The 19,765-nt window shown below is 32.3% G+C and overlaps 2 long non-coding RNA genes across 2 annotated transcripts in view; one reads left to right on the plus strand and one right to left on the minus strand.

The window, feature by feature from the left end:
- LOC148279998 (uncharacterized) overlaps positions 1-19,765 on the minus strand; it is a 132,313-nt gene that overhangs the window by 41,581 nt on the left and 70,967 nt on the right. The gene's annotated exons all lie outside the window — the stretch shown is intronic.
- The window catches only part of LOC148279999 (uncharacterized), a 233,012-nt gene continuing 215,949 nt past the window's right edge, over positions 2,703-19,765 (plus strand). Inside the window, exon 1 of the long non-coding RNA XR_015822727.1 lies at positions 2,703-3,042. This is a non-coding gene — a long non-coding RNA (uncharacterized LOC148279999). The remainder of the gene's footprint in view (positions 3,043-19,765) is intronic.

The following is a 19,765-nucleotide window of genomic DNA, read 5'->3' on the forward strand; positions in this document are numbered from 1 at the left end:
AACTTTCACGTCGGAATTTTTTCACCTAATTATATAATTTCACTGCACCGGAAATCAATGATCCATACATAATTACACTTTAATCAGAACTGTTCGAAAAACCAGACTATGTTATGTGTACTTTATATTCTTCTGTACACAAAAGCGTGACTCCTAATCATGGTTGAGCTGTTTCAATAGAAGCCAGAACCGTGAACATTATTTGGTATTTGCCAAAGGGTTTAAACTTTTGACAGTTGTAAACTCGGAGTTACCGCATTTGCAATACGCCATTGGCGTTACAAATTTCAAATACAACCTCGTAGTACTAAGAACAACACCTGTTTTAAAACCGTGGTTAAAAGTTTAACTAAACCGAAGTTGCTTTTATATTGAAAATAATGTTTCCATAATCAAAGCATTCAGGTTTTTTAATACTTGTTTTCCGTGTATAATAAAAACTGGTAACTAGTTAACCCTTTATTTTTTAAATTGTGTATTTTCCTATATAACAAATGTTAACATGAGTTGTAATTGTTTTTTTCCAAATTAAGAAATGAGCACCAAAGGCAAACAAAATTGTAGAGGTTATACTCGTACTATATATTTGAAAAAAAAAATATTTATTAAATATTGTAATTATTATTATTCATTACAGGCAGGCAGCCTCTGCTGATGCGTCTATATCTCACGTACTGCTTTTTGTCTGCATTTTTCTTCTTTCAAAAAAGCACCCAAACTGTTTTTGAACTGGTTGACTGAAATGGAATGGCCAACTAGACTTGTGCAATTTATTCTAGGATGAAACCACCCTGCTAAAAAGGAAGTTTTTTCTAAGGTTGAGGCGGGATTGAGGACGATAGGGTTTCTAGTGATGATCCTGTTAATTTGTGTTGGAATTTTTTACATTATCTCTTTTTTATTTATTTTTTCTATTTATTCATGTAAAGATACATATGACAAAAAAAAAAACGTATCCCAAACTCTATGAGGCTAAAAGCCCTGTGTTAAGTTGGAATACAACAAAATAGAACAGTTATTAAAGAATACTTAAAATAAAAAATAAAACACAAACATAAATTTTAATAAACATCTGGCCAACTCGCTTAATAGTATTTGTATATAGATTTATTTATTTATTTTATTTGTATACATAAAAATTACTCTCTGATATTAGTCTCGCAAAAACTCAAAAATGGCTTGACAGATTTACGTGCGGTTTTTCGCAGATTTTTTTGATTTACGCCCTTAAGTTTTATAAATAATAGAATATTCAATATGTTAGGTAGAAAAAAAGTAAGAAGCAAATATGTGTTTTCCGTCGGTTTTCCAGGGTTGCATTGAAAAATTTAGAGGATGATGTTTTTTTGTATATTAAAAAAGTTTGTATTTTAACGTTTATAAACATAAATTATTTTTAATGGATACTTTATTGATTACTTTGCTTACAATTTCTACAAATCAACTTATTTTTTATGGATTTTTAGTTTTTTGGTTTAAACAATTTTAACTGACATTTGATACATTTTTGAAAAACGGATTCTTACACAAAATGCACCTATGTTGGTAAGTGGAACAGAGTTTGACATTTGCAAAAAGAATTCCATATTTGAAAATGAAATATCGACAGTTTTGGAATCCAACCAAAAAACAAATACCTGGGTACCTACTTCAATAAAATATTTGAAAACGAATTATTTTAACTTTTGCAATTCAATTATAAACAAGTACTTTGGTACCTATTTATCAATGAAAAATCTTTTCCCCTTTATCCGGACAGTTTTTGCACGTTTTCACGACACAGTCATCTTTCTTTTAATTTATTTTGGTTTCGACCTAAATGTCAAGATTACATCTAAAAAAACCTAGCGGTTAAAGAATGACTAAATTCGAGTTCGAGTTGAGTATCAAAATTTTAGAAGGCTCAGTGTAAAACTCGGTCTGACTTTTCTTCATTAACACGTATTCCCGCATTTTCACAAGAGAAGTGATTTTTGCACAATTTTGATTTGAGCACGACGAAGACTCTTAGCCAGCCACATGATGAGATAAAACTAAAAACTAACCCATATTACGAATATATAAATAGTTCCAAAAAAGCCAAAATAAATAAAGTGTGTCCTTATTTACGAAAAAACGTTTGTTCAACCAGCTTAAAGCAGGCAAGCCAACGGGCAGGACAACAAAAGTTAGTATTTTTGACACCTATTTCTGTTTGCGTTCAATAGAGGGAATAAGGCTTCAAAAGCTGCTTGCGATATTTGCTGTGTACTGTGAAGATGCTATGAATTATTGTCATTTTTTTTGTAAAATAATGAAATAGAACAGACACAACAAACGTTATCTTTAAATATAAAAGAAATCGTAAAAAGTGTTTTTGAAAAACGAGTTTTCTTATGAATGAAAAATATTGTTATAAACTGAAAATAGAGATAATCTTTAATGTCACGGAGTAGCGTTCCTTCCACAAGCTCCTACCCCTATATTCAGCTCATACCCTTATCTGCATCCGGTGCGTACAGCTTTTTTGGTTTTATACTTTTTAAATCTCAATTTAAAAAAAACGTGATTTTCCTTTTATGAGGATATTTCTAAAAGCTCATTTTAAAAAATATTTCCTGAAGTTTCGCGGTTTGGCCCTGAAAAAACATTTAAATAAAAAAAAAGTTTTTCGTAATTTGCCATATTGTTTTTTATTAGTGGGTATGTTTTTTTTTTTTTTTTTTTTTTTTTTTTTTTTTTTTTTTTTTTTTTGTAGTTGCAAATTATTTGTACCTTGCTTTTGTTATGTGCAAGGTTTTATCGAATACATTTATCTTTAAATTATATTCCGTTGACTTCAAAATTTTTCACCGTAGACTTACAATAATAAAAATAAAGCAGAATCAGAATAAACAGAAAAATTCTAGAAATATTACATTAACAAATAATAAAAAAAAAAAAAAAAAAGTAAAAGTTGGACACAAAAAAAAACAAAAGGAGCTAGATACCACCATTGAATAACTTAGCCTGCTTGATCGTCCCTGTAATGAATCGAACGGTCTCTCTTCGTGTATCATTACAGTTCAGGAGCTCAGCTAGGTTATTAGTCGCAGCAATCCGAGTGTTTATTTTGCATTCAAGCTCCCACCTCGGCCTATCAAACATTGGACAGTATACAAGAAGATGTTCCACAGTCTGCTCAGTGATGCCATCACATGGACAGCAACTATCGTCTCGCAGCCCAAAGCGATGCAGATATTCCCTCATGCATCCTAGTGGGTATGTTGCGGTGGTTTGACTTTGTGAGGAATGAAGTAATAAGAGAATGGGCGCAGCAAACTCTGGTGACAACTATTGTTAAGCGGAGGCAATACGGCTGGCTACCCTATATACTGCAGATGCCTTCTGAGAGCCTTAACCACGCTTGCCCACTTTACATGAACCAGGTTCTCGACATCCTGGACGTCCAACTGCTGACTGTTTGTTGGCCGTTTATATCAGAACTTCGGGACGAGAACCTGACTTGAGAGGACGCAAAGTAATTGGCAGCCGATAGAGATGCAGGAAGGCTCTTTGTGGATGCCAGATGCTCCAACTAGGGAGTAGACACGGAATGGTAGCCTTTGTGAATTCTTTCCGTATCCAGACATATGGAGAATACAGTTTTGTGTCTAAAATACAATCAGCATCTTGGACTAGTGTTTATGACTCGATGGCTGACATCAGGTAAAAATGCTAAAAACGTGAATGCATTTGAGACAAGTGAAGTTCTTCTCGAAATGAAGTGGTTGGCGCGTTACAAAATATTAATTCCAAATATTTTTTGATACAGTATATTTTATTAGCCCTAGACTAACACCTAAAGCGCGCACCTAACCTTCATATTATAGATGATGGAGGTGGTATGCTACCCAGGGCTGTCAAGCTTATTATGATGATGACTTATAAATATAACTAATCTTTTTATAAAAAAATCGGATTGAATTGAATGAAAGGTATTTTAATTTTCTCATTATTATTTTTTTCTTTCTGTAGATATGAATTAAAATTTTCGATTTATTTTGTTTTATTTTTTATCTTGTTTTGAATACATTTATGGGCACACACTATTTATAGGTGTTTTTATATTTTTTTACAATGTTTATAATATATTCAAGTATTTACTTATTTACTAGCCATTTGGCTATTCTTTCAATTTAATTGTATTATTTTACTCATAGAATTAAGATTAGTCCAGAAAGAGCGTAGAATCATATTTGAATACATCGGACTAGGTCCAATAATTCCCCCACTATGCCCTACTTTCACCGCGCGCATTCGTGAGGTTGCAGCGTAATGTTGCTTGTTAGGAAAAAAAATCATAACACAAATGTAAGGTAAAAAAAAAGCAATCTTTTAATTTCTCAAAAATTTTATTGTGCACGCGGAAATATTGATTGACACAACAGAGTAGATAAGTAAAGGGTCATTTAATAAGAATAATTGAATTAATGAACTTCAAACTTAAAATACAATACAAATTTATTTGACATAAAACGTATATTTTTATCATGTTAAATAATATTTGATGTTTTAAAGATAATGTCGGTCAAATGTCCACCACAGAGTGATTTAATCTGAAATCCAATTTTCAATAATTCTCTCATTAGATGAGCAAAGTAGGGTAAAAAAAATTACTACCCTGGCAACAATAACGAAATGTCCATTTTGTTTCTTCGACAATCTGACAGAAGGAAAAATAATTCAATTTTTAAGTAATGCATATACTACTTACATATACATTTGCTAATTACACATGAAATGTGATTGCATCCTGTTTCTTTAAGATCCTAGCAGTATTTCTACATTTCAAAAGAACACTACACTGCATAGTTGAATTCAAATCAGGAGTTGCGTACTGAGCGACGTCTACAAAGAAACAAATGGGTCAAAACGTAAACCTACTCATTTATGAGTAGTTGAATCGCCTTCTGTTTGGTGTGCGTATGCGGTTTCTGGACTATTTTTAATTCTATGATTGTACTTTATTTTCTTACCCTAAAAAAAATATTTCTTTAGACCATTCTTTTCTGGTTTTGTTGAGTATTTTCCGTTAATAATATTTTTTAAAGCTTAAAAAACCAAATAATATATGTTCATTATTTTATACGTATACAGTATCATATCTGTAATCTTTCATTAGATTATTAATTAAAACTAATATCTGAGCACCCGATGACAACCTATTATTGAATAGTTTATCGCTACAAAATATGTTTTAATACTTTGTTTTCTTTATAACGTATTAATATTGTAATAATGTGTATGTTTTACTCCACGAAAAAAAACATTAAAAATTAAATGATAAATCAGTCCTCTTTTTTTGCAGTTACTGTGCAATGAAAGCATTTTTTAAACACACGAGAGCATATTTCTGCATAGCGTAACGTCTAATCATGATAAAAATTCGTTAGAGAATGAAGACAAAAGAAGGCAATTACCCAAGAATTGAGACGCTATTTTCTTCACGCTTGAAATGTGTATATTTCATTAAACGTCAATATATAATATACACAAGCTTTGTCATTAAAACTGTTCCTCATTTCTTTTCCAATTCTGTTTTGCGGTAAGTCCCTTCGGATCGATACATCTATTTGTAATTTTGAAACGAATCTCGGATTACAAGAAATAATAAGTTCAACACTCCTTCAACTAGTATACGTTTCACTAATTATTTTGTACATCCAATATTCGAGACACACACTGGAATTCAAGTATAAGAGAAATATTGAAAAAATGGTATATCAGTATATTATTTTGTGAATGTTCCTTTTCTGACATATTGTATTACACACATATCTTCTTACTCAATCTTCGTTTTACAATATTTAAAATAAAGCAGTTTGCTTAAGATTACAAGGTTAATACAATGCCAGTTCAATAACCATAACAGTACTCGATCGTAAACAAACACATTCATATTGGACCAGTGAAGTCTACTAAGTTTGGTACGATCTTTGCAATACATAAGCTTCGCGGAATTTAGTAAATTGCCACAAAGATTTAATGTACTTATTTCAAAACATATAAACAGGACGTGCGAATAGAAGATTTTTTTCCAGAAGTACTTCAAATAAATAATATTAGTTTATCCAGAGAATACGCATCTTGAATGTACAATTTTTAACATTTTACCATTTTAGCAGGTAAATGTAATTTTTCATCTCATACTTTTTTATCTTGTATTGTGTACATACACGTAATCATTAAACTTTTTTTTTTGAATTTCTTTATAGATTGTGTTATGTATAGATAATTTTGAATTAATTTCCTTACCTTTTTAGTTTATTTTGTAAATTTTCGTAACTTTTTCATGCTTTTTTGATTTGTATTGAGTAGTAGAATGAATAAATGTTTAATACTTAAATCACATATACACTTTAAAGCTGTATTACGTAAATGTAATTCCTAATACCTAAGGTTTTTTACTTTGTGTTATAATAGGTTGGGGAAAAAGTAATTTCGTACTTTTCGCTTTATTTTAATGCTTTGTACAAAGCGTTGCAATCATTCGATTTAAGTCAAATATGCGCCGTTCTGTTTAAAAAAATATTGTTCACGAGAATTTGACTTTATAATGCCCCTTTTGTAAAAGCCCTTGTCCCTATTGGAAAAAAACTTGGATAATTAATTTTCACAAGCCTCTATTGAGGCCGAATTTGTACCGGTAATTGTCACTTGGTCCCAGTACTGGACTGTAAGGTGGATGTATAAGAACTTCTCATCCAATCTTCCGGAGCTTCTGGCACGTCATTAAAAATGTGTGTGGCCTGGCGTTGTCTTGATGAAACACGATTCCTCTCCTATTTACCTATTCTGGCCGCTCTTGTTCTATCGCCAGCTTCAAACGGTCAAATTATTTACAGTAGAGGGCAAAATTGAGCGTTTGGCCATAAGGAAGAAGCTCATCGTAGAGTATTCCCTGCCAACCCCACAAAACACACAGCAACACCTTCCTGGCCGTCAGTCCTGGCTTGGCCACGGTCTGGGCCGCTTCGTCTGTTTTCGACCACGATTTCTTTTGCTTGATACTGTCGTAAGTAACCCATTTTCCATCACTAGTCACCATCCGCTTCAGAAATAGGTCAAGTTTATTGCGATTCAGCGGCGATTTGCAGAAGAGAATTCGGTTCATGAGGTTTTTTTGCGTCAGCTCGTGTGGCACCTAAACATCGAGCTTTTTTTAAACCCAGCCTTCTGAAAATGGTTTAAAACGATTCTATGATCAATATTCAGCTTCTAGGTGATGCAACGACTGCTAACATGATGGTCTATCTCGATATTTTCCATGATTTTATCGATATTTTCAACGACAGGACTGCCAGAGCGTGGTGCATCATTCATCTCCACTACATCAGAGCGAAATCCCTCGAACCACCGTTGTGCAGCACGAACCGAAAGAGTATTGGCCCCATATATGTCGCAAACTTTTTTGGTCGCTTTCGACGCGTTTTTCCCTTTCAGGTAGTAAAAATGTAAAATATAACAAATTTCTTTCTTTGAGACCTCCATACTCGGCGCACAATAGTTTACAACTGAACCGGACAAACGCAATAATAAAAAAAAAAACTTTCGTAGTATACACTCACACCTTTCAACTCCGTATCGTATGATCCGATGAAATCAATAATGAACAAAATATACTTAGTTTTTAAAAAAGTCGCGATATACGACATTACTTTTTATTCAACCTGATATTTTATCCAAAAACTCCTTGGGAATATTACGTGAAATTATGTATTGAATGTTTTCAATTTAAATAACAAAATAAAAATATATTTTTAAAATCTAATAAAAACAAAAAAAGTGATATATATAGTAAATCTTTCATTCGAGATTTTTGTTTTTTTCAATACAAGAAACTGTCCGGAATTTATTTCAATGACATTTTATTGGGTACTTTCGCAGACTCAAGAATCAAAAGTCCAAGATTCAAATATGTAAAAGTGGGTTTTTTACAACCCTGAAAATGTAGAAATATTTGGGTAAATCATAAAAACGCAATCATTTCCTTTTTAAAAAACTTTAATATGTTTTCTTCGTTAAATTTATTGCTACCTATTGCGCCCTGCTGTCAATTTTTTTTAAAATTATTTTATTTCAAATTTATTCATAAACCCTTACGAATTTCAAACATTAAATTAAACAAAATATTTTTTCTTTTTTAAATTCATATTGTACTGTTAATGATAATAATTTTATCATCTTTTGTAAGGGTTTGAATATTAATAATAAAATATACGGATTTTAAATAAAATATACACCATGAATAATATGTGTTTGAATGTCCTATAAGTGGACGTTAAAATGACTACACTTTTATATTATAGCCGCATCCTTGGGTTGGTCAACCTTTAAGTGCACAAAGGAGTTTATTCTTGAGAGAGCAAACATTCAAGAAACTTTGCGAACATTGGTAAACTTTTGGGGATGATAAAGCCAACCCCACAACTTTGTCAAATGGTTTGTCGAGTTTAAACAATCATCGATTGTCTGGTACAACTTATAAAAAGGTGTTAACACAAGTTGTGTCCAATTAAATCAAATTCAAAAATGGGCACCAAAAATAAAAAAAATACGTCACTCGAACAAAAATTTCACGCTTTATATGATATTGTGTTTTCTTTTACATTACACGTTATATTTTATTTGAACACAAGCTTTTGAAATGGAATGTCAAGTAGACGGAAGTGAGTATTTTCGACTCCTCCTTATGTTTCCGTTTGATCGAAGAAATAAAGCTATTAAAGCTCTCAAATTATTCCACCTGTATTAGTTAGGCAGAAATCGTGAAAAAGATAATCGAGTCGTTGTGGTTGGCGCATCCGCCTACCATGATTGAAGTCCCGGATTTGCTTTCCGGCAGGGGGGTTGTAAAATATTGGTAAAAAAGGTAAGCGGTGTGAAACTGATCACCTGACATTCCATGTAATAAAATGATCAAGATACACTGCACTTGGAACACCGATGCAATGTTTTATGCACCACTGGGTTAAGATAGGATGACATTGAGGGGAGATCCTTATGCTCACTATCCACCCGCAGCTGTTTTAAAGTTTGGGGGGACTCTCTGTTAGCTGCGCATAGAGGAAAGTTATTATTCCTAAGGAATACAAACTCTATGAAGATTAAGGAGGGGGGGGAGGATTTATGGACAGAGGCACACACGTCGTCCCTACCCCCCAGGATCCCCTCAATGCCTCTGTTTTTTTATTAAAAAAATATATTTACACAAATAAACGTATACAAATATTCAAAAATAATTTCTTAAAACTATAGTAGCACAACAAACATAACTTACACAACAAACATAAGTAAAAACACGAATATTTACAATGAAAGAACGGCTTTGAATAAAGAAGGACTCCCTGGGTGGTCAGAGACAGAGGATCCAAATACCACCCCGTAAGGGGAGGACAAAACAAAAAAACGTGTGCGTTCCGCTCGGAAGGAAGCACAGACCCAACTGAATGAGCATCCCACAGGAACAGTTGCCTGTCCCACCATATTTTACCCAGCTAGGCGTCCGCGCATCTGAGGAGCTCCCAACGCAATACCCAAGTCCAGACAAACAGACGGAAGAGTGCAAAATTCGTACTGTTGGCCATCAGATCCACATTCCACGCTGGTCGCATGACCCCTGTCAGACCATTCAGCATCCATCTCTGGCATCATCCAATAGCACACAGTGCCGCAGGATGTGCTCAACCGATTGATAGGATTTCAGTAATGATACGGCGTTAAGTTTAATAAGACAGGCGCAGTTGGTTAGACGGCCAACCGTAAAACTGGCGTCGCGGTTCGATTCCCGCCAGTTGCAAGAACAAAAATCCAAGAAAGATTTTTTATCAATTGGTCTGGGTGTTGTAGTGTATTTTTTATTACCTCCTTCTAAATCCTCTCTATCCCACCTGCTAACAACCCTCTAAACAGAAGTTTAGTACGTTTTTCCTTTTAAAATGGAGAGTGGAGCTAGGTAGAAGTAAAATTTATTGTCTCATTCGCCCAAACCAATATTGAATCAACTGCTCCACAAATGTATAGCTTAGGTTAAGTATTGTTTGATCATTGTGCGTTTTGTGAAATAAATAATGTAGATGTACACAAATTAATTATAAACATAAATACATACTGTTTAAAACTATCTGAACATTGTGTTAATTATCTCTGTTTATTAATAAGTCTTCTTTGTTTATTCTCAAATGTAAAAATATTTTTAAAAGTATATTTTTAAGTTTCCTCGACACAGATAACTTCAGTGATTTCACATTATTTTTATTGTTAATCGTAGTTTATGATGGAAAAAAATATGAATAAATAAAAGTACATAAAAATAAAAATTAATAAAAAAAGATTTTTGTACGGAAAATGGTCTTCGAGAGTTCATTAATTTTTTTAAATACTGGTAATGAAACATTGAAATATATTCAAACTTAGAACAAAACCGTTTACTTTTGTAAACGCATTATTTTATCAATAGATAGGTTGGATTCTTATGATAATGATGTTAGAAAATCTGGTTATTATTCTTTTTTTTTTTTTTAAACAGCTCTTTAATAAACATAACGAAACGCAAACAATAGGTGAAATAAATTAATAAATTACATACAAGTTACTTTCCATAATGAAATTCCTTAATGTGATCAATGTGAAGAAAATATTTCAATTTAATTGTTAAAAGGAATTTTCAATGTTAAACTACCTTGCACAGTATTATTCGTATGACGTCGGGGGAGTCCTTGCAGAGGTGAAGTAATTAAGTAAATGAACGAGGTAAGGAGAAACTTCTAGAAGATTTTCCGAGATTTCAGGTAAGGAACTTTACAGGTGTCTCTTATTACACACAGACACTTCCCTATTTAGATCCAAATTTGTTAGCACAGAGAGAAGTAACATTTCAGAGAAGGAAATATGGAAATCTAGGCGTTTACCGAACTTACGACCTGTCATTGGCTGGTTTAAGTGGCGACTTTACCGTTCTGTCCTTGTTTAAACATCCACAACTCTTCTATTTGTTGACTTTTGTGAAATATAAGAGCTGAAACCTTTATAATGTAGGTGAGGTTCATCCGGGTGAACCAATTCACCTACTAGGCGACGCCCGAAAACAATTTTTCAATATTTCATACTTCTTTTATGTTCATTCTTACAATGTGTTTATTAATTATTATTTCAGAAATGTGAATAATAAAAATGTGTTCATTTTTTCTAATAATATGTTTATTTAATCTGCAGTGCCCTGGAACAACTCTAGTCAAAACCCTAACTTGATTTCGGCTAAGTTTCGTTAGGTCAAAAGCAAACCTTTGCGAGTACCCCTTTAGTAGTTTTTTTAAATATTTTTTATTATTTTTTTTATTAAAATTTTTGTGTTTTTTACAATAAATATAAGTGATAAAACAGAGAATCATAAAATAAAGCATAATTACATAGCAATGAAATACATATTAATAGTAAAAACAGTAAACAAAAAAATCCCACAAAGGCATGGCCTGTTCGTGGGTATACAATAAAATGTTAATGAATTTTTGCTCTTATAATAAATAATAAACAGTTATAATATTTTCGTGTAACATAAGAAAGAAAAAATAAAATTCTGTAAAAGATGATATGGTTTTTTTATAGTAATTAAAAAGGGAAATAAAAAATATTTTAAAAAAACACAAAAATATTCCTTATTATTAAAGGGCAACAAAATAAATCATAGAAAAAAGAGTTCATATATTTAGTTAGAATCCAGAATAGTGCATTTTTTTAAAAAGAAGGAAAATTTCGAAAGTTTGGAATCAATGAAATATTATCAGTAAAAAAAAATAAAACATTTTTGGGCCTATAAAATATGCATGTCTCTGTGCGAGCCTCGTTTTACAATGTTTCTTCGCATAGTGCTGACCAATTACTTTTTGCTAAAACATTTTCTCTGTTTCCTGGCCCACGACCTTAGTTTTATACAAGGCAACATTTGGGCATGGCATAGCAAGATGTTACCACTAGTCAATCAAAAAAAATCATTGCAAAATAATTTGTACTCTGAAAATACCGTTTATTAAAAAATTAAGTTCAGAAAAGCATTGTGGACGGTGTTAAGGAAAAGCGTTTAAGTTTTGTGAGGGCTTGGAAATATTTGAAGAAAGGATAGGGGCACGGAAATGGACCTACTTATGATACTATGAGGATGTTCATCTATTTTGGGCACTGGATGATGAAAGTTCATTATAAATTTTGATATTAAACGATTTATTATAATAACTTTCACAGCGACGCGTGACGATTCCGAGATTTATTTTGCAAATTTATGTAATGTCAAAAGTTTGTTTACAACGTTCCAAATCCAAATGTACTAATCTTCTATCTTGATGTTAGGTAGGTACCATAAGGATGGGTCAAAGGAAGGATGGAAAACACAGGTGAAAGTCCGAGAATACTATTGATAAATGCTGTTTTATACGAAACAGACGGAAAAAAAGAATAGAACAAATCACTTCTCTTAAATCTTCGTAGATTTACAATAAGGAAAATTTTTAGAGAGAAAATGAAAATCTGAATGATGGCTTTGTATATTGTTACACTGGCGTACATAAGAAGGAACAGGAAATAAACATGTCAACCTGGTAAAAGCAAAAAGGAAATTGTTTTTATTATTCGTTTTATCAATACATGGATATTTTTGTGTAAATCATACTATTCTTACTATACTAGTTTTTTGTGATAACGGCTTATTCATTTTTTTTTTTTTTACATACAATATTACATTTTTATTATTTTGCCAAATATTTTTTTTTTTACAGGACTTACCAAGCCAATTAACACGGCTTGTCGGTAAAGATACTTTACATGAAATCATATGATAACATTACATAGTTGTTTGACAATGATTACTACAAACCAAAATATAAGGAGCAAAAAAAGTACATATAATTTATGTTTTCAAAAAATATTCAGAAAAATGTAAAATATATAAAATGTAATTTAATTGTATTGAGAAACATTACATGTACTTCATTTAAGTATAAATCTTATTCTTAATCTAAATAGACCAATATTTCAACAGATACGAAGGTAATATTTTTGATGGACATCTCAACCGAGATGAAGGAATTATTGGGGAATGTGTAAATCTAGGCATTTACAGGGCTAAAAGTTTGTCGTCGGCCGGTTCAAGTGATCGCTTGTTATATTAGCCGTTATGCCTTATGTTTGTTATCTCTACATTAACGCAATTTTCAGAAGTTATATACTTTTGTTTAATTAAATAGGCGTGCTTTCACATTACTTTATATTTCCTCGTAGGCGACATCAACTGATTTTTTGGTTTAGTATCAATATTCGTTTACATAAAGAAAATATTATGGGTCCTATAAATGCTTTAATTGTTGTAAATTTTAACGACCTATTCAAAGATTTATATATAAACCAGAAACATAATATGCTCCGCATGTAGCCATAATTAACAGTTTGTAATTAAACTTGTGTTTAAAAAAAAAAAAATACACATTATATTACTTCTGGTACTCTTTCCGAGAGAAAGTCATCGAAAACTATTCGTCGATCACAAAATAACGTTTACGTTAGTAATTTTAATTTGATTTCATGGTTATACTTGTATTTATTTTGGACATTATTTTCATCCACAATATTAATTTTACCATGACTATAATATTTCGAAATATTAATAAAAAACACAGGGTGTTATTTAAACCCTGTCACATCCGAAACCACGATGTACAGTTTAGGCAAGAAGACATATTAGCATATTTTAAAAAATATTTAGAACAAAGAAAAATATTAAAAAAACAAACGGTTGCTTACTTCTTTAGGGGAGAAGTGAGGGAAGCGTGGCGCAGTATCAAACTCCCCCTTCCCTTTTCTCGTTTCACCCCTGCAGAAGTAAGCAACCATTCGCTTTTTTTTACATTTTTTAAATTTTATTCGTTCTAAAAAAATATTTAAATGTGCAAATATGTCTTCTTGCTCTTACAGATCACCGTGGTTTCGGATATGACAGGGTTGAAAGAGCGCCCTGTGTATATATCGGCTCTTGCACCATAAAGGATTCACCTGCATTACTTCACAAAATTAACAGATGGCGCTAGGTAGTTTCGCAATGCACTTGTAGATCCGCGTAAGAGAACTCAACATATATTATTATTCCGTAGGTATATGACGCTTCCGGATCGTCATTTTAGCCGGAATACATAATGGTTCGCTAAATTACAAAACGGTTCCGTATTGTTAAAGGGCCAATCGACGATTGGCCGGATTGCTCGTATATTATGTAAAACAAGTTAAGGTGGGCATGGTTTTGGGTGAAAATTTGACGTTTACTCAATACTAGGAGAAGAAGTGTGACTTGATGAATATAGCCATTATCTTATTAACAAGAAAGCAAACGGTGCGTGTAATACCTACAGAACAATATTTTGATGCAGTAAGGTTAGGTGAGAGGTTAGTTGTACCTTTTTCCTGCTAATTTTAAAAAAGCGATTAATAACAAAATAGACCTATTAACTTTTTATAAGTACAAAATATTATTAAATCATTATCATTAAACCTTGTCCGCACCCTAGTTGGAGCATATAGTGTCCACAAAGGCTGCCAGCTTCTGTGCATTCTCCCAAGTCAGGTTTGCGTCCCGTATTTCTGACAAGAACTGCCGACAAACAGTCAGCAGTGGACGTCCAGGACGTCGAGAACCTGATGCCTTTTAACGATGGGAAGCGTAGTTAAAGCTTTCTGTGCCTCGATTATGAACGCAATCTTCATCTGTATATATCGAGACGGTATACTTAACTTCTGTACTATCTGTATCTTACCTCGGTATGTTCTACCTACTTAGTATATCGACATCATATGATCGAAACAAGCCAATGGAATGACCGCAAACAATTAGTCAGCGTTTTTTGCGTCATTAACATTTAAAATAGTTTTCATTTATATTTTAAATAGGCTTCTGTAGTTGAAAGTGCTCACTTTAAAGCGATTATAAACTCTAATAATTCCCAATTCAAGCAAAAAATGCTCGCTTAAACATGAACTTTGCATGACTTTTGGAAATCACCTGAACGGTACGCTTAACGATTGTCTGTATGTATCTACCGATCGACTACAAAGCCGGCTCCTATAGCGTCTCGATACATACACTCGGAAAGATAGTAAAACCGATGGAAATAATATAATAACTAATTTATTTTTTTAGAGTGGTATCTTTCTGAAGCTTAGATACTCTTATTTGTTAATGGGAGAGAATCTAGAGACATTATTTTCACATCTAGGTGTTCGTTTTATTAACGTAACAGTTATGTCGGAATTTAATTCGACTTCAAAACTAACTTATTTCTCTCTCATATTTTTAATAGGCTTTTAAGAAAAAAGGTGCCAACCTCAAAACGATTAAAAATTTTAATAAATCATAATTAAAGGAAAAAATGCTCGGTGGAACAAAATTTTTGACACTTTTAATGCGTAGATAAACGTACCGAGGTGTTCTAGACCCGTCGGTATAAACCGATGTACTTACATCAAAATTTGATGGTGGGGGTATCGATACTATACCTTTGTAGTCGGTCGGGAGACTTTTATCTTCAACTATGACGCCATACTGAAGCTATGACATTTTAGAGCGTAGATATGTGTACCGTGACGTACGCTTCCCATTGATTCATATCGATGTACCTACCCAAAACTTGAAGGGGGGGGGGGGGAGGTCGGTAGTATATCTTTGTAATCGCTAGAGAGAATTTATCTTCAACTATACCGTCAAGGTAAAGGTATGACGTCTTTATCTTCACATCAAATCGAGGCCCATGAGGCATCCGCAGCACATGGCTAAGCCAACCGTATCGCCTCCGCTTGATGACAGTTGTCAACGGAATTTACTGCGTCCGTTTTCTTATTGCTTTATTTCACACATAGTCAAACTACTGCACACCCAAAATTCTTCTGAGACACCTATTCTCAAAACTCAGTGTTTTGCTGTTTTGGGTCCTAGTAAGGTGCCACGATTTGCATTCGTAGAGGAGAGTAGGTGTTATGCCGGCGTTATATAGGCGGCATTTCGTTTTCACTGAATTAATATCCGATCTCCAGACAGCCTTCATACTGGTGAATGTGTCGCCTGCTATTCCTAGCCGCACTCCCAGTTCTTTTCGAAAGCTGCCATTTGCCCTAACATATACTCCCAGGTATTTGAAATTCTCGATGACTCGGTTTGACAGAGTCAGGGGATTTTGGGCATTAAGGTACATGGGTTTTCGCAATATAAATATTATTATAAATAAATGCATAATGTAGTTTCACAGATAATATAATAAAACATACGTATATTTTTGAACCCGTCCTTTTCCCCTTTATCCTCTTTTCTAGCATCACTGTTCTAATCCCGCCCTATTTACTACAAGCATATTTCTTTTTTTTTTAATGATTTTCAATCATTCATATTTAATAATAATAAAAAATAATAAAATAAAATAAAATAAATCGAAATAGAGTAAAATAAATAGAATAAAAAACAATAAAAATAATATATAAAAAAAAAATTGGTCACCATAACGTTCTCACCAAAAAAAAATCTTCGCTAATTTACATAGCGGATAAACGTGGCTTAAAGTGTTGACAATACGGCTAAACGTTGAATGGCCCTTTTAAAATACGGAGCCGTTAAGTAATTTAGATAGCTAGCTATTGCGACTTTTGCGACCGTTTGCGACATATTCCAAAAATAGAAGATTTCATGTAATATATTGAATTTCACAAATTGTAATAAGATCATGTTAATAATCCAAAAGAAAACTAGCATATTCACTTCCCTCGAAACCTTTCCGTCTTTGTTCAGATATCCTACAATATTTTTCAAATGCGTTGTTCTTCAACAGATCTTGTTGCGTTGACATTAATATTCTTTAATACATATACTATTAAAAAAATTCTTTGATTAAATCCCAAAAAGCTTTTTGATCTTACATGCTTTATGAAAAAATGTAAGAACCTAATTAATTAAATATGAACTTTTACTAATTACAATATCCAGTTGCTTGAGTCAAAATTAAGAGCTGAGAAACGTTTTTTTAGATTTTAAATATTCATAAGCGTGCTTGAATAGCCAAGAAACTCATATTTTATGATTGAATTTTACAAAGAAAATTTGCAAAGTTTTATTTGCTATCAAAATTGTTTAACGATTGTGTAATTTTATTTTAAATTACTTAAACAACATATTATGTGTGACGTGTGTACGATAAACCAAATCTTAATATGTGTAAGTAAAATAACAATAAATAAATAAATCAGTGTAAGACAATTTGAAAAAGGTTTTTTTAAGGCGTGTTATTGCGTTATTTTTTTCAGGGGAAAATAATTAAAAGATAATTAGAATAAAATTACGCTCATGACATAAAAAAGTTTTAGATTTAAAAAATGGAGTTCCAAATCATAAATCATAATCTAAATCGTAATATAGTTTTTCTTATCCTTGTGGGGCTTGTTATTTTCTTTTATATGTAGGTGCATTATAATTGATTTATAGTATTAAAGGTAAAGGTATTAAATAAAAAGTAATTTGTAATACTGTTCCTCAGATTTTAGGTTTGATTCCTAGTTAGGTGGGCTTGAAATATTTTATACTATATTACCTTCTCTTAAATGTTCTTTATCTCTCTTGTAATAGGTTAATATAAACAGCTCCCCAGGGAGTTGAATCCAGTCCTTGTCTACAAAAATTTGGACAAACTCAAAATATTGTTGATAAATCCACCTGGTCCATTAAGAAGTATAGAAATTGAAAAAATAACATTTTCAGGCGTTGCCTAGTATGTAGGTGAAATAATTCAATTAGATGAATCTCACCCACATAAATAAAGGTTTCAGCTTGTTAACTTCACAAACATCAAGAGATGAATGAATTGAAGGAATATAGAAGTTCAAATATGGGCAGAATGGTGAATGTTACACAGTGTGTAAAGTGGCCACTTAAACCAGCCATTGACAGGTCATAAGCCCTGTAGATGCCTAGACTTCGATATAACCTTCTCTCAAATGTTCTTTATCTCTGTTGTAATATGTTAAAATAATTTATTAGTTCTCAAAATTACATAAAATATTCTGAATTCTAATGCCTACTTGTAAAAACTTCAGACCGACATTATTTGGTAGACTTTTGAAGTGCAGTGTTCAAACGGAAAGCTGTGAAAATAGTGAAACCTTGTTAACTAGATAGGAAAACTTTCTTATGGTTGAAAGTGGATTGCAATGAAGTAATTTAACGATCTGATCTGCAGACTATGCACTCCAATATTGGATTATTCGGCAAAGAAAGCAGTTTTCTCTTATTGCTTAAAGGTGTCTTGAGTGAAAATTAGAATTTCAAATACCGAATCATTTTTTGTAATATAAATTTTGCTTAATCCTCGAATAATTTGACAACATCCAAATTTTTTTTAACAATTGAATCAATGAATAATAAAATTTAACCTTTTGTGTTATTGAAACGACGGAGATATTTGATTTTTTATTTTATTTCAATCAGCATGTGAATTTTCAAAAACTTTTTAACGCTAATTTAGGCATTATGGACGTGGTATTTCATTAATGTTTTTTATTATTAGTATTCGTTATGTACTAAATAAACGTACACATATTTTGCAGACATGGGCCCTTTTAAATATCAATTTTAAAATTCTTACATTGATAAATTATATTCAATAAAAAATAATCAGAACTTAACAAAATGAATTTTTATTATATTTTTAATTGAATCGGCATTCACTTCGTAACACTTCATTATAAATTATTATGAAAATAAAGTTAAAAACAGAGCTGCTAAACAAGAGTGGCATTTACCAGATATCATGCGAATGCAAAAAAGTCTATATTGGACAAACAGCGCCAAATCTTAAAACTAGGCTAAACGAACACCGCCGTTGCCTGACCAATAATATTTTCTCGGAATTCGCGAATCATATAATAGACAGTAACCACTCATTTCATAATCACACCCTAAAACTCCTGCACCAAGTAAATAACAAGGGCAGTAATATGAATAATTTAGATATTATAGAAATTCACAAAAATTTAAATTCTGAAAACAACCTAATTAATAATCACACATTCAACCACCCCTCGCCTTTATTGACTATGTTCCCTTTGCGACCACCCTCACCGCACTCACCCTCTTAGACCCGCGTCTGTTAACACTCTCTTAGCCGAGCGATGTCTTCCCACACATTAAATCTTAGACTTACTTATTGCAACTTCCACTTATGTGCTAAATTTTAAGAAATAAATTCGACTTAATGTTTTGTCCATGTTTTCATATCTGTACTTAAGATAACCATCCACACCTGAGATAAGAATAAAAACCCCCTGCTCTAAGTTTCACTGATTAATCTGTTTATTTTTTGTTTAGATTCGATGACATTGTGAACAGTATTCTGTGTTTATATGTACGAATTATTTCACTATAAACTAATTCAAGATATCTTTAGTGATTTCAAACAGAGGGTAATATTTTAAAGATATTTTGTGAATTTTCTGCCAAAACATGGTTTTTCAGAGCCAGACCGCGAAACATCAGAGGAACATTTTTCATGGTAAGCTTTAAAAAAATCCTATTAAAATTTTTCCAAATTATCATTTTTTTTTAAATTAACAAAAACTGAAATCACAAAATGTAGTAAATTCTTAATTTCGGACCAGCAGTCCTTCCATAAACCCTACCCTTCTCCTACCCAGTTGCTTCCCTTGTCTGCGTCTGGTGCGTATCGCTTCGTTG

This window comes from Micrasema longulum, unplaced genomic scaffold, assembly GCF_059751315.1.
Source record: "Micrasema longulum isolate JH-2025_06_02 unplaced genomic scaffold, ASM5975131v1 h1tg000632l, whole genome shotgun sequence".
In the NCBI taxonomy this organism is placed as follows: Eukaryota; Metazoa; Arthropoda; class Insecta; order Trichoptera; family Brachycentridae; genus Micrasema; species Micrasema longulum.